The 14,552-nt window shown below is 34.8% G+C and overlaps 1 protein-coding gene across 1 annotated transcript in view; it reads right to left on the bottom strand.

The window, feature by feature from the left end:
• Positions 1 to 1,445, bottom strand: part of LOC145660541 (UDP-glucuronosyltransferase 1-2-like) — a 70,984-nt gene extending 69,539 nt beyond the window's left edge. The window contains exon 1 of the mRNA XM_081725734.1: positions 1,150 to 1,445. The gene's annotated coding sequence lies outside the window, so the exon portion shown is untranslated. The remainder of the gene's footprint in view (positions 1 to 1,149) is intronic.
• Positions 1,446 to 14,552: the final 13,107 nt, after the last annotated feature.

Genomic DNA, 14,552 nt, shown 5'->3' with positions numbered 1-14,552 from the left:
TCTCTCTTGCTCTGCGAGCTCCTTCGTTGCTAAGCGGTTAGCATACGCGCCTTTGGCATGGAAAACCTCGCTTCGATTCCCAGCGGGAGTTCATGTAGTTCGTATTCCACGTTAATCAATTGGTCATGAATATTTTCCGATTCATAAAAACATACTCCACTTATTCATTCGATTCATAAAAAATTGTTCCACTTGTTCCTACATAGTACTGAAAATTGTCTAAGCCATGAAAATTTTCAGATTCTTTAAACGATCTTTCACTTTCTAACATTTCTATATATGAATTCAATCAATTTTATGAATACTGACGAATTGTTATTTGATCATTGATATTTGTCAAGAACGGGAAATTTTCCGGAAAAATATAGAAGAAAATTTTCCACCTCACATTTCGACTAAACAACGATGTAGGAATAAGTGGAGTATATTTTTATGAATCGGAAAATTTTCATCACTGTACAGGACAGATAATTTTTCGATTCATGAAAAATTGTTCCACTAGTTCCTACATGGTACTGAAAATTGTCTGAGCCATGAAAATTTTCAGAATTTTTAAACGATCTTTCACTTTTTAACGTTTCTATATATGAATTCAACCAATTTTATGAATACTGACGAATTGTTAATTAATCACTGATATTTGTTAAGAATGGAAAGTTTTCTGGAAAAATATAGAAGAAAATTTTCCACCTCACATTTCGACTGGAAAATTTTCCGGAAAATTTTCATCACTACAAATAGGTTTTGATTCAAAACATTTGTAAGGAGCGCTGTGATTCAGCCGTAGGACGTTCACCTCTGGTGCAAAAGGCCACTGGTTCGATAGCAGGCTATGTGAGTTTGTGGCTGACATCATATTTATGTTTTTCTCAGTTCTCCCACATTCTCATTCCATAAATTCTTTCATAATCATTCACTTTCATTAATTTTTCATCTCTAACTTGTGTGATGTTAAATTAAAAAGGGCTGTTGTATTTCAAGTTAAGAGCCTGTCTTTGCTTGTTTGCTTACTTTTTCAAAACAAGAATTTGAACAATATTTTACTGTCAAATAGAAAACTCTTGTTTGTTGTAGTTAACACAGAAGATATATTCAGTAGTAGGTAAATTACTTAAAGAAAAAAAACTAAAAAAAAAAACTGAGACTTACGAATAACGCGTAACCTTTCCAGTTAAACGTCCGAGGAGTTTCTTCTTTGGCACTCGGTCTGCTGAAGCACGACTTACAATCAAATGGATTACTGGCCTTTGTTGACAATGGGTTTCCCGCTTGGGTGAAGTCCTCTGCGACGTGTTTCCTAGGTCAAGGATATTTGGCACTGCAAGTGACAGCCAAGATCATAGAGAAGGCGTGTACACTGGAGCAACACCACCACAGAATTATGAAACCTTCATCTTCCATTTCGTTGGTCAGGTCTTTATATGCGGAGAACCAATGAGAGAGTGGAATGCTTGGAGATTATTGTTCTATAATAATCAAGCATGCATAAGAGAATTGTTTCAAGCTTTTCAAAGATATAATACAAAGAGCAATTTACTTCTCTTTTAAGTCACAAGATAGTAGTTTTCTTTCAGGTCTAGGATTTGGAATCTAACACCGAATAATAAATATGATAGGAACTCAGTTTGCTGCATTCCAATTGTCGATTAAGACAATTGAAAATGTGGTCGAAAAGTAGACACAGAATGTAAAGTTTATTTGCACGAATTGATACACGTTGCAATGTAAAATATATGAGGCGCCTAGTATCAAAAACCACCAAATCCATTTTTTTAAACCGAAATTGAGTTATATATCGCTTGTTATATGTTCGATCTAAAGGAATTCCACGGAAACAGAATTTGGTTTAAAAGCTTACTATTTCATACTAAAAATCTAGTTCAAATATGGGAGTTTGTAAGCGTGTATATGGAGCTTCACTGCACGTTTTGCGAGATTACTTGAAGCTAAGTGAAATGAATGTGGCGGATTTTAATACTATGCGCCTCATATTACTTTTATTTATCACTATGTTTAATTGATTTAAATAAACAGAAAATATAAGGAAAAAAGTTCCAAAATATGTAAATAGTCTGAAGCATGGAAAGCCGATGCACGCTAATTGGATGTACTATAAACTTCATATGCAAACACAGAACAGAGCGTCTTTTAATTACCAGTTTAATTTATGGTAGTATGCAGCAGCGTCGCAGGAATTTATTTCGGGAGGGGTCCAAAAGAATATGAGGGTATTTTATATTAAAATTCCTAAAATTACCCCTAAAATTAGGCTAAATTTACAGGAAGGTCGAAATTTCGGGGGGGAGGAGAATGTCCGGGCCCCCAAGACCCACCCCCTGCGTGTCCCTCGTAGCATGCCTTCAAGTAAGTGGAACGTTTCGGGACAGGCATCGTAAAATCAACTCGGTTTCACAAAAATAGTGTTATCTACAAAGCGAGACAAGCCGGGAAATAAGGTTTTGTCGTCTCGTCTCGTAAATTCTGTAAAGTCTCTTCTCGATTCTAGTAAGATTCTTTCTCGGCTCATGGGAGGCACGGTGGCTCAGTGGTAGAGCGTTCACCTGGTTTGATCCCAGCTCGCACTAAGTGAACTTTATGGTGGACGGTGTTCTTTGGTCCATCTTTGACTAGACTAATAAAAAAACGGCTTAAATGCCTGTTATAGAACCTAAATAAGCTGTCAAAGATAATACTACACCATGATGACAAAAGTTACCAAAAATCCTAAAAGGGTTAAATGTGAATATAAAATTTATTAAAAAATAATTTTGCCCAATAAAACCAACTGGGCTGTTTCCTTTAACTGTTTCTTTCCACAACCCTGTTTCTAACACTTACTTGTTGGTTAAAGGAGAGATAAAAATAGGGCTCTAATGCAAATGCAGTTGTGCCGGAACGTTTAATCGGAAATAAAAGAATTAAAATTACAATTTAAGCACAAACACAAAACTGAAATCAAATTAGAATGTTTATTTATGAATGAACGAACATTTAAAACACAACTTTGAACACTATTGGTGTAAGTTAAAAGTAAAGTTTTCATTATTTTACTTTTTTTTCTAAATAAGAAAGCAAATATTTTTCCCTGACTCTGCACCGGAACGTCGTTCCTCCTCTAAAGCTAGACTGGAGCGTCACTCCGCTCCGGGTTCCACAACATTCCTGGATACGACCCGTCAAAAGTAATCTAACTTTAAAAGTTAAGATATGCTGATGAGTGCATATCGCTGCAGCCAATGTATAGATTGACTGGGCAGTTGATAATCTGCCCTCCTGTAGTGCTCCACAGAACTATACTCTTCAAATCATGGCTATAATTGTTCTCAACTTTGTGGACTGGGGGGGTGGAGCACGTTGGTTCAGTGGTAGAGCGCTTCTGGTGCAACGAGTCTTTATTCGATCCCAGGCCATTAAGTTCGTGGTGGATAACTTTGTGTCCATAGGTTTCGTTGGCTCTCTTCTGCTCCTCCCACATTCTCATTTCCCAATTATTTCATAATCATTCAGTTCCACCAATTATTCGTCTCCTTTAGCCTGAAGAGCATAATCATGGATCATTAATTTTAAAATTTAATTTAATCTTCAATCATACGCTTTTCCTAAATACAAAAGTACTTTTATGATTTTTATTTAATTGTTTCCCGTGTAACCCAATAATAATAATAATAAAATACTCAATTCATTAAAAGATGCATTACTATAATGAAAAGGTGTAAATTCTCTCTCTGAGGCAACATAACTTTTTCTTCAAACGTTATTTTCTTTTAATTCTATACAGTTACATTTAAGTTATTGAGAAATGGTCTTTAAGTAGAATCAACAGCTTTAAAAAGTGGTAAAATACTGTATCAAAAAAAAATCTTATTAATGCGTTTACAATTATTTGATAATTAATATTGCACAAATTAAGTCAATGTACTCATTATGCCGTAATAGGTACTTTATTCAAGGTCTACTCCTTACTTATGCTCTGTAACAACGATTTATGATTAATAATTATGCATTTTCTGTATAAGGGCATTGCTTCTTTAAAGGTGTTTAACATTACTATGGTAACTATTACTTTAGAAACTATGTATACTTATTATTAACCCCATAAACATCCTTCTTCACCATTAAAAACTATAATCAACTACATTAGCAATTAAAGATACACAATAAGTTAAACACTTTCATCAATATACTTCCTTTATTGCGTTCAAAGGCCACTATAAAATTAATGAGTTCGTGGAACTCAGGTGGTTTTCCTTATTCGCTGAATTTAATTAAGCTTTATTGATTTCTCAATGTTTTTTTGCTCCTTGTCGGACAAGAAAGATAGCTTGGGGTTAGGTTTTCATTGTTGGATTTGTAGTTATATCACACAGCGGAATTTTAGAATGGCAATTGTCACCGTCAATACCAAAAAATCAGGATCAAACTCATAATCATTATTCCATTATTATTGTTATTTGTTAAATTTAATCCTATTCTCATTGACGCTTTGAAAAATTTCTACATCTAAATGACATTTCGCGTTTATTTAAATGATTCATGAATATGCCCAATTTTCTTAAGCTATGCCTCCATTTTTCTCTCTTCAATCATCATACTGTATAGTATATTTATTTATTTATTGTTTGTTTGTTCTTATCCAAGAGATCGTCTCGACAGTTTACGAGGACTGAGTCGAAAGTAAATTACGGGGCCTAAGATGTAAGCGAGAGTTCGATATCCAGCACTAATAAATTGTTTTGCGCCAACTTTGACTTTTATATATCAATGATAGTGATGATAGCGACTACTACTACTACTGAGGCTCTATGATATCGAAATTTCGAATTCAACATTCGATATTTTTCTGATATTGATATCGAATCGATATATCGATATCGAATATCGACAATATCGAATGTCGATATAGACAATATTGAATATCCATATCGACAACATCAAATATCGATACCCAACATATTGACCAGTCTAGAATAGGCCTATTCATGTTGATATACACAATTTGGTCTCAAAACGTTTCAATGGGGAATATTCCAGAATAGTTGTTAGTTACATATAACTGACTTGTGTTCCTTCTAATTCACCAGTCTTTGCACCGAAAAAGTTAATAAAAATAGTCAATTAATTGTCTTTCCCAGCTATTATATTGGCCATCATTGCGGAAACAATGAGAGTGAAACAGCGTGTCACAGAATAGTGTGTTTTATTTGTGTGGGTGTGTATTTCACGTATGTGCATTTGTGAATGTGCACGTGTGGTGGTGTGCGTTTGAAAGAAAGAGAAAGAAAGACAGAGAGAAAGAAAAGTTCTTTCTACAAAATAACGCTGTGCCCAGTGGCAGCTTTAGAGGGTAGGCCGGGTAGGCACAAGCCTGTCTAAAAATTTTGAAAAATATATAAAAGCTAAAAGATATAATAAAGAGTAAATATATTTCCACTATTTATATTAATGGTAGATAATTATTTAACAAATAACATTAATGACTACTGTAAAAGTGATTTCCTACTGTCATTACTCAATCAAATGTGTATATGTATCCATAAGCGAGGGAGCGGGCCTATCCAAAATTGAAATCTTAAAGCCGCCCCTGCACATGCGTTGTATTTTGAAGCTCACACACAAACAATATTTGATCCAGATATGGACGAATGACGTATCCAATCAACGAAAGCAAAATCACGTAATCCCCGTTTCTCTTCTGTACTAACCATTTGATGTCTTACTACAAGAGAAAACCGATGCATATCTTCCAATGTCACCTACATAGATATGGAAGAAAACCCCCCTTCACTGATGGAAATCTCATGACAGTGAATTTCCAAAATTAACTCTTATGGCTCGTAAGTATTTGTGTATTCAGGGTACCAGCGTTCCATCGGAAAGGGTATTTAGTTGTGGAGGCAATATCGTAACTGATACTCATACTTCACTTAGTGCAGAACATGCGAAACAACTGATTTTTCTCTCCATGAATAAAAAGCTCGTTCCTAAATAGCGATGTCATGAACTTCCATGCAACATACATTTCTAGTTGAAAACTCAGTAGTAACAGGCATACCTATTCCTAAACAAGACAGTTATTGTTCATTTTTCTCCCTCTCAGTGTGATTTATGTGTTTGTGTTATTCTGAGTTAATTCACTAGCTTTACAAATCTAACAGTTGGACAAGATTCTTTTATACTATTCGAATTAAAACAGCGCGCGATCTATCGAGATCTCTTTCATGTTATAATTAAATTGATAATCCTTTGTATTAAAGAGCATTACGCAAAGACGTGTCATCTCCCACATGAACTGGAGAGGTTTCTTGTTATTAGTTTTGTGCAAACACTTAGCTAAAAGTGTTGATGTTTTCATTAAATTTAAAGCTTACATCCGTCTTATACCATTATCCAGTTTTGCTTATCAAATCAATTTAGAAAGGTTCTAACAAGTAACACTTCCCAAGTGTAACGATCCGATTTTGATAAAATTTGGCAGGTGGATACTACACATAAAATAAACGAATACGTGTTTATTTTATTTTCTATGGAGAAACGATTTTAGGGGGCTAAAGCCCCACCCAAAAATTTTGAAAGTTGACGCCCGAAAGGCAAGAAGAAGTGAACCGAAGTAAATGAAATTGTGCACAGATATTGTAGACTTAAAATGAGGGAATACGTGTTTCGTATTTTCCTGAAAAAAGAAACGTTTGGATGGGGCACAACCCCCTCCAAAGCTTTAATCATGAAATATCAAAAGTGCTAGTAGGATATGTCAGAAGTGCCTAAAGGACAAGATGAATTGGAACAAACCTTTGGGTAGGGACAATAAGCAAAAAATAAACGAATGCAGGTATTTTATTTTCCGCGGAAAAACGGTTTTAGGGGAAAAAAGCCTCCATCCAGAATTTTGAAATTTGACGCCCGAAAGGCAAGAAGAAGTGGACCGAAGTGAATGAAATTGTGCACAACTATTGTAGAGGTAAGATGAGGGAATACGTCTTTCATATTTTTTTTTGAAATGAAAAAAAAAAAAAAATGAGTAGACCGAAGCGAATGAAATTGTATGTAGATATTGGATATGTAAAATAAGGCCTTTCGTGTTTCACAAGTGCCTCCATCCGATTTCTTCAAATTTGACAGATCAGCAACAAGCACAAACAGTATAGCATATTTTATAGTATTTCAGGAGGAACCTTTAACCCTTAAACTGGTTTCCCGCATAAACAAAAACACGTGTCGATTAATTTCCTGTTTGCTATTGATGTGCTAAATTTGAAGCATAACGGATAGGGACACTTGAGAAACACGAAAGGCCGTATTTTACATAGGGTCTATACAATATCTACACACAATTTCATTTCCTTCGGTTCACTCCTTCCTGCGCTATTACGGTAATATTTACTTTTCTTTTGCAGAGGGGGGCCTAGGAACCAACACTATTTTTCCGCACAAATGAAAACACGTTTCATGTATTGTTTTGTAAATTGTCCGTATACGAAGTTTCGTTACAATTCTTAATATTCTTTAGGAACTTCTGACGTATACTTATTAACACTTTTGATATTTCGTGATCAACGGTTTAGAAGGTCCTTGCCCCACTCAACCGCTTTTTTCCAGGAAAATACGAAACACAATTACCTCATTTTACGTCCACAATATCTGTTCACAATTTCGTTCACTTCGGTTTCACTTCTTCTCGCCTCAACTTTCGAAATTTTGGATTGGGGCTTTGGCCCCCTAAAACTGTTTTTCCGCAGAAAATAATAATAATAAAAAAACGTATTCGTTTACTTTTTGCGTATTCTCCCTACACAGTGTGTCGTTCTAATTCTTCATATCCTTTAAGCACTTCTGATATATTGTTATTGGCACTTTTGATATTTCACGATCAAAGTTTTGGAGGGGTCTGTGTCCCACCCAAACGTTTTTCTTTTTCTCAGGAAAATACGAAACCTGTATTCCCTCGTTTTATGTCTACAATATGTATGTACAATTTCGTTGACTTCAGTTCACTTGTTTTTGCCTTTCGAGCGTCAACTTTCAAAATTTTGGGTGGGGGCTTTTGCCCCCTAAAACCGTTTCTCCGCAGAAAGTAAAAAAAATACGTGTTCGTTTATTTCGTGTGAAGTATCTACCTGCCAAATTTTATCAAAATCGGAGTGTTACACTTGCGAAGTATTACTTGTAAGTCATTCCTAATAATAGTGCACCTAATAATGCATTTTCTAATACTTAAGCAAATCCAAAGAAATTGGGAAGTGTTGATACCACCTAAACAGAATATATAAGTCTGTGTAGTGAAATAACAGAATGGAGGCTTTTGTTTGTTTTAGTGGACTGAGTTATGTGGCTCAACTTGCATTAGTAACCATATACAAATAAACGGAAAATTACTACTTTGCACAAAAATGAGTAGATTCTTGTTTTCCTGTTTGTTTAGATTTAAACAAATATAAGCATTTGATTCTTCACTCGCAACGGCAAGACAGCAAAAACATTAATTGCAGTGAGGATATCAAGTTGACTCGGTTAAGGAATGAGGCCATGTTAATGATGAGAAATATTTTTGGAGGGCATAGGTCCCAGCTCTGCACTGGTTTGGCCCCTTGGTTTGATTTGGTGAAGAAGTGGTGAAGAAGAAGAAGTTAAATATACAATAATTAGATGCACTAGGTAGACGTAGAAATATCCCTACCCCACCACTGATTTGACCTATCTTCAAAAGGAACTGAATTTTTAAACCATACTAATCCTGTGTAAATTTGGTTTCATTCTGTTGAGCAATGCAAATGCAGCTGCTATCGCGAGCCAAAAGCGTTATATATATAAAGCAAAACCAGCCGCAGTATTTTCGAGACCGTATCGAACATCCGTATCGAATATCGACAATATCAATATCGATACATATCGAAAATATCAATATTTAATATCGATATCAAAAATATCGATATTTAATATCGATATCGGCGATATTGATATCGACAATATCGATATCGACAATATCAATATATTTACGTCGATATTTCTACGGTATCGATTATCGTATAAGCTGATATCGATTATCGATATAAGCTGGTGTAGATTATCGATATAAGCTTATATCGATATATCGACATATCGCACAGCCCTAACTTCGTATGTTGCTCATTCATTGGTTTGCGACCCGTCTGCAGAGATTCCGTAGAGTTTTCTTCATTTAAGACGTTTGCATGATAATTTCAGCATTTATTCTTGATTCTATTTTCCTAACATGGACTTCTCCATTCTTAATTTGTAGATTCTGCACAATTCGCTTCTAAAAACTTGCAACATGAGCGTTTAAATTCATTGTAAAACTACGTCTAACAACCTAGGCAACCAACCTAATATCCTCGGAGCATCAATCATGTCAGGATGAACCTTGGCTTCGTCCTCCTGCACACTTCGTTTGGAGCAACAAATACACAGATTACGTGCCTACAAACCACAAATTTCACACAAGATGGAGTGAAAGAATGAGACTCTCCTCATTTCTATTCGCATGAGGAATATAAAAGGAAATAAAGTGAGCCTATATATTGACAAATGACCCATGTACTTCAAAGAGGGACGCGACAAAGTTTGTTATGGACTATATGTAATAAGTAGGAGGATCAACAAAACATAGAAACATAACAATACATACTGAGTGTTGTAATACACATATTTATTTAAACAAATAAGAATGCTCATAAAACGCGGAAAAGTTTTTAAAAATCTCGAACATAACTGAAAGAAGAGTTTACTTCTCCATTGTGTTTCCTCGTAGCATCCACCTACATTGAGAAATAAGAGAGAGAGAACATCTGAGAGATTCACGCGTATACAACATCGGAAACTTCCGAATGGAAAAAGTGCAGACCTTAGATGAGATTCGAATTCAGAACCATAGCACTAGAAAGTACATACTTTACTAATGTAACTATTCTGACTGATAACGTGTTCCTACATTATTACGCATGAAGGATCAAATGAAATATGTAGAAGGTTAGGTCTCACATGTCCCATGTTTTTCAATAAAGTAAATCTCCACATTAAGCGCGTTTTCATATTCAGACTTCTAATTATGAAAACATTTACGATCACTCCAACCTCAATCATTTCAAGGATTCAGCCTCTTTTATAGAAGTTATTAGGAGTAAAATCAAATGTGATATATTCGAAACATACCGTTCTTCTATGCATTGCAGGAGCTGTAACTTCCAAATATTTACAGTAAACTCATAGTTTTATCAGTCAAAACAAAAGCTAGTATGGAGCAGAAAACTACTGTACACAAAAGTCAAAAGACATGATCGTATAAGAAACAGTCGAGCGGTTTGGATCAATAGTGTGTCAATTAGAGTGCTTGTGTTCAAACCCAGTAAGAAGTCTCTGTTTTTCAAGTGTTTTCCTATTTTCATCCGGAGACACAACTCGTTCGCTGCCACTTGACGTCATATGGCGTCATTCATGCCTATTGCTGTGTGCCATTGAAGCTTTTGGCGTCAAGAGGTAGTTCTCATTGTAGACATTCTCTTTAAGATTGCACCCAGGTATTAAAATGCTGCACGGGCTCGGGCCGAGCCCTCGGTCCTAAGCCTGACCCGGCCCGCGGGCCGGACTCCGGCCTACAAAGCATATATCACTTCGGGCCCTGGGAGGGCTGGGGCAGTAAATTTTTAAATATACAACCATATTTCTCGGGCCTAACTTTGTAAACATACTGTACAACGATATTTATTGGACCGTTCTTTCTGGAGGATTTTAAAATCACAACTGCAAAATTAAACATCTAATTGCTGTAAATAAAAATACAATTTTGCGTTAATTATTAAGTTTCTGTAATTCGGGCTCATTTGATTATCACACGACCTCGGGCCTAAATGCTAAAATATATTTCGGACTCGGGTCGGGCCTCACATTATAAATTCACGGGCCGCGTTGGGGCCGGTCTAAAAATTCCGGCCCGTGCAGACCTCTAGCAGGTATAGAGCTTTTATACTTTGGTGGCACACAGTGTTGGCCTGGTCATTTTCTGTAGTGTGCTTGGTTTTTGCTAGATGTACCTAGTTTGTTACAAAAGGCTAGATGTTGAGAAAGTATAGGTTTCACGTTGGGTTGGGATACTGAAATCAAGAAGGCAGCGAAAGAGTTAAATAACTCATTGGTAACTCCCTTTCTTTGAAATTCGGTTAGAACGGAATCTTATATGAATTACAAATCTAAAATCCATAGCTGAAAACTACATATTAAATGTGTTCACTGTTCCATTATTATCCTCTGATTTGGAACAAACAACTATGTTTAAACAGTAGTGATTTCAAAAGATTTTCTCCGGCGAATAGTCAATATATGGAGGAGGGATACTGCAAAATCACTGGTAGTCCACATTGAGCACGTTCGAAGATATGGCTCCGAAGGGAGAAATTTCTGAGCTCGAGGGGGTCTCGAAGTCCCCCCAGGTCACTTCATGAAATTATCTAGGGTTTCTTAAGAAATACTTGTAGAATATGAGAATTGTTTCTCCTTCTACATTTGGAAATGGTAAAATCATAACTTCTTCTTGTTGTTCATTTCAACCATAGGGTGGTGGTCAACATAGAAATTCTAAAACTTTTCTCGCCCTTGGGAGAGCTGCTTTATACTTTGATAAGGCCTCTTCTTCGTAACTGCATCTAGATATTATATCCTTGGTCTTCCTCTTCCTGATTTTATTTCTACCTTGCCCTTTATCAGTACAGCAATTCAATCGGAGTGCCGAATAAGATGGCTAAGCATGCTGTTTCTTCTTTTTCCTATTATCTTCATGATCTATCGTCCTTCATTATTTTCCTTTAGTAGGTCTTCGTTCCTTTTCCTTTCTGTCCATGATATGCACAACATTCTGAGTCAACACCACATTTCAAATGCTTCCAGCTTATATGGTTAAGCTTTTCTCAATGTCCACCCCACTCCATACCAGAGACTTCATAACGAACGAACGTCCAACGACATTTCTTGAGGTTAGTAGTCCTCTTTTCCTACTGAATGCTTGTTTAGCCTCGCTATTCTGGAACTTACGTCTTTTTCACTTCTTCCATCCGAGGATATTAAACTTCCTAAATAGGGAAACGTCTTCGATTTTTTCCCCATCTAGCCATACGTTTGCCTCTTCCTATCCTGCACTTGTGCACTGTATAACTTTGGTTTTCTTCTTATTTATCTTCATTTTGCATGTTTTTTTTTTTTCAGTTGGTCGTTAAAATCATAACTTACAGAGAATTATAATAAAGACATAAAGAATTATAATATTAATTATGTAAATATTATCTTGTACGTTTCCGATTTCTGGTCGGATTAAAACTCGGATATATATTTTTTTTTTTTTCGGATTGCGCTTTAAAGTAAGTCCTTTCAATATACACCTGACTGGAAAGGCATATTTGACTCTAATGATTAATCAATAGTTTTACTGATATACTATTATTTTAATATTTTACTATTCAGCGTTATATACATTTCATTTCCATAATCAGAATCTCGCAAATATGTGTTAGATTATTGCATATTCGCAAGAGTATGTGCATGTGATTATATAATTAAACAACAAATGAAGATAGTATTTATAATTTAAGTGTGCTATTTTGAAGTACTCTTTGAGTTCCCCTGATAAACAAACATACCTGAAAATGACAGATATGATTAATTTTGCTATTTAAGATGAAGGATAAAAATCATATTTAGAGAATAGAACCACAGTTGATGAGTATTTAGCCACAAAATTATTTATGATGCTTTAAGTCAAGAGCAATAAGACACATAACATTAAAAAAGTTTCGTAAGATGACCACAAAGCGTGGCGGACATCCATTTTCCTGATGTTCTTAAATCTTCTCTCGAAGATATAGTCTCTTGTCTACGTCATTCAAGTATAGTAAATAGATGAGAGCATGTTAAATCATACGGGAAGAAAGAGTTTAAGGAAATATTAAAGCGTGACCTTACGATTACCGTGACAAAGATGCAATTATATCCTTGCACTTTTTGAGTTGGGCAATTTTTAAAACAGCAGTGAAAACGAGTGTGAACTTCACTCTGTTATTGCTTTGAATGACGTCAGTAAGCATTTTAAAAGCTAAAGACCATGAAAACGTTTCACCTTTAACCTCTTTATAACAATCAAGAATACTGCATTACCTAAAGTGAAAATGAAAGGACATTTAAAAAATCTATAAAGTTCTTTGCAGTTATTGTAACACAAAATAATAATAATAAAAACTACACATTACTAATGATGAACATTTTATAGTAAGCAATAAATACCAGTCAATAACAACTACACAACTTTAAGATATAACAATTATATACATATCAGTGGTGGTGCCAGAAAGACAATTTTCTGGTGGTAGCAGGGATTAAAAGAGAAAACAGGAGACACTACCGATGAGTATCGTTAGTGCAATATTCAGAGCTAAATTCCACCTTCCACTACCGGTATTTAGGCTTATATTTTACGAAATATTATAATTGAGAAGTACCCAAATATATCCGTGTGAACTATTTATAGTATGACTTTGAATATATGTATTAACCACTTTCTTCTGTAAGCGTTCTATTTTCCACCTCACAATTTCATTCTATTTTCTGTCCATACCTTTTAGTCATATTTGCTAACATTGCTTTCTTTCACCTTTACACAACTTTGAGGACTGGGAGTGAAAATCAATGAATTTACAAAAACAGCAATATTTTTGGCAAATATTGTTAAGAATGTGGATAATTTCTACCATTATCCCGTCTGGTCACTTTCAGTAGTAATTATTAAAATAATAAATAATAATGAATAATAAACTTTATTTTTTACGTGCTGAGAACAGCTAAAATACAGCACTTTGTCTTATTCTACATTATTTTAGCAATGAAAATATAGTGCAAGTGATAAAATTATGGTTACATCTATAATATAAATTATTAATAATAAAAACACTGACGTCAATTATTAAAACAAAGAAGTGTCAAAAATTAAAAGTAAAAAATAAAAACTGTAAAGAAGGAAAAACGTAATAATAATAATAATAATAATAATAATAATAATAATAATAATAATAATAATAATAATAATAATAATAATAATAATAATAATAGTAGTAGTAGTACAGTGAAACCTCTCTAAAGCGGACAGCCGTGGGGAATCAAAAATTGTCCGCTACAGAGAGGTGTCCGCCTTAAAGAGGTTTCAATGTTTTCTTACGTAAATTAATAAATAGGGTAATATGCAATTAGAATTTTTTTTTTGCATGAATCATTTATTCACGAATATTACCAAAATGTTACTGTACCTGCATTATCCTTCGCCGTCCAATACTTCACGTTCCAGGCACAACATGCAAATAATATGTTGTAGTTCTCTGCACTTTACATTTATCACTACTTAGTAGGTTTTCAGTATGTTGCTTTAATTTGTGGGTTAATTGTACTCCATTAGTGTCTTTTTAGACAATATACGTATCGACAGGCAAAAAATAACGAAAATTTCTTTCGCTTGGTTAGAGATTCCAGCGGGACAGTAGAATAATGTGTCATCCAAAAAGGCG

Source organism: Thermobia domestica, chromosome 9 (genome assembly GCF_964235325.1).
Source record: "Thermobia domestica chromosome 9, izTheDome1.hap1.1, whole genome shotgun sequence".
NCBI lineage: Eukaryota > Metazoa > Arthropoda > Insecta > Zygentoma > Lepismatidae > Thermobia > Thermobia domestica.
Note: the sequence above shows the minus strand (reverse complement) of the source record. Positions and strands in the feature narration are given on the sequence as shown.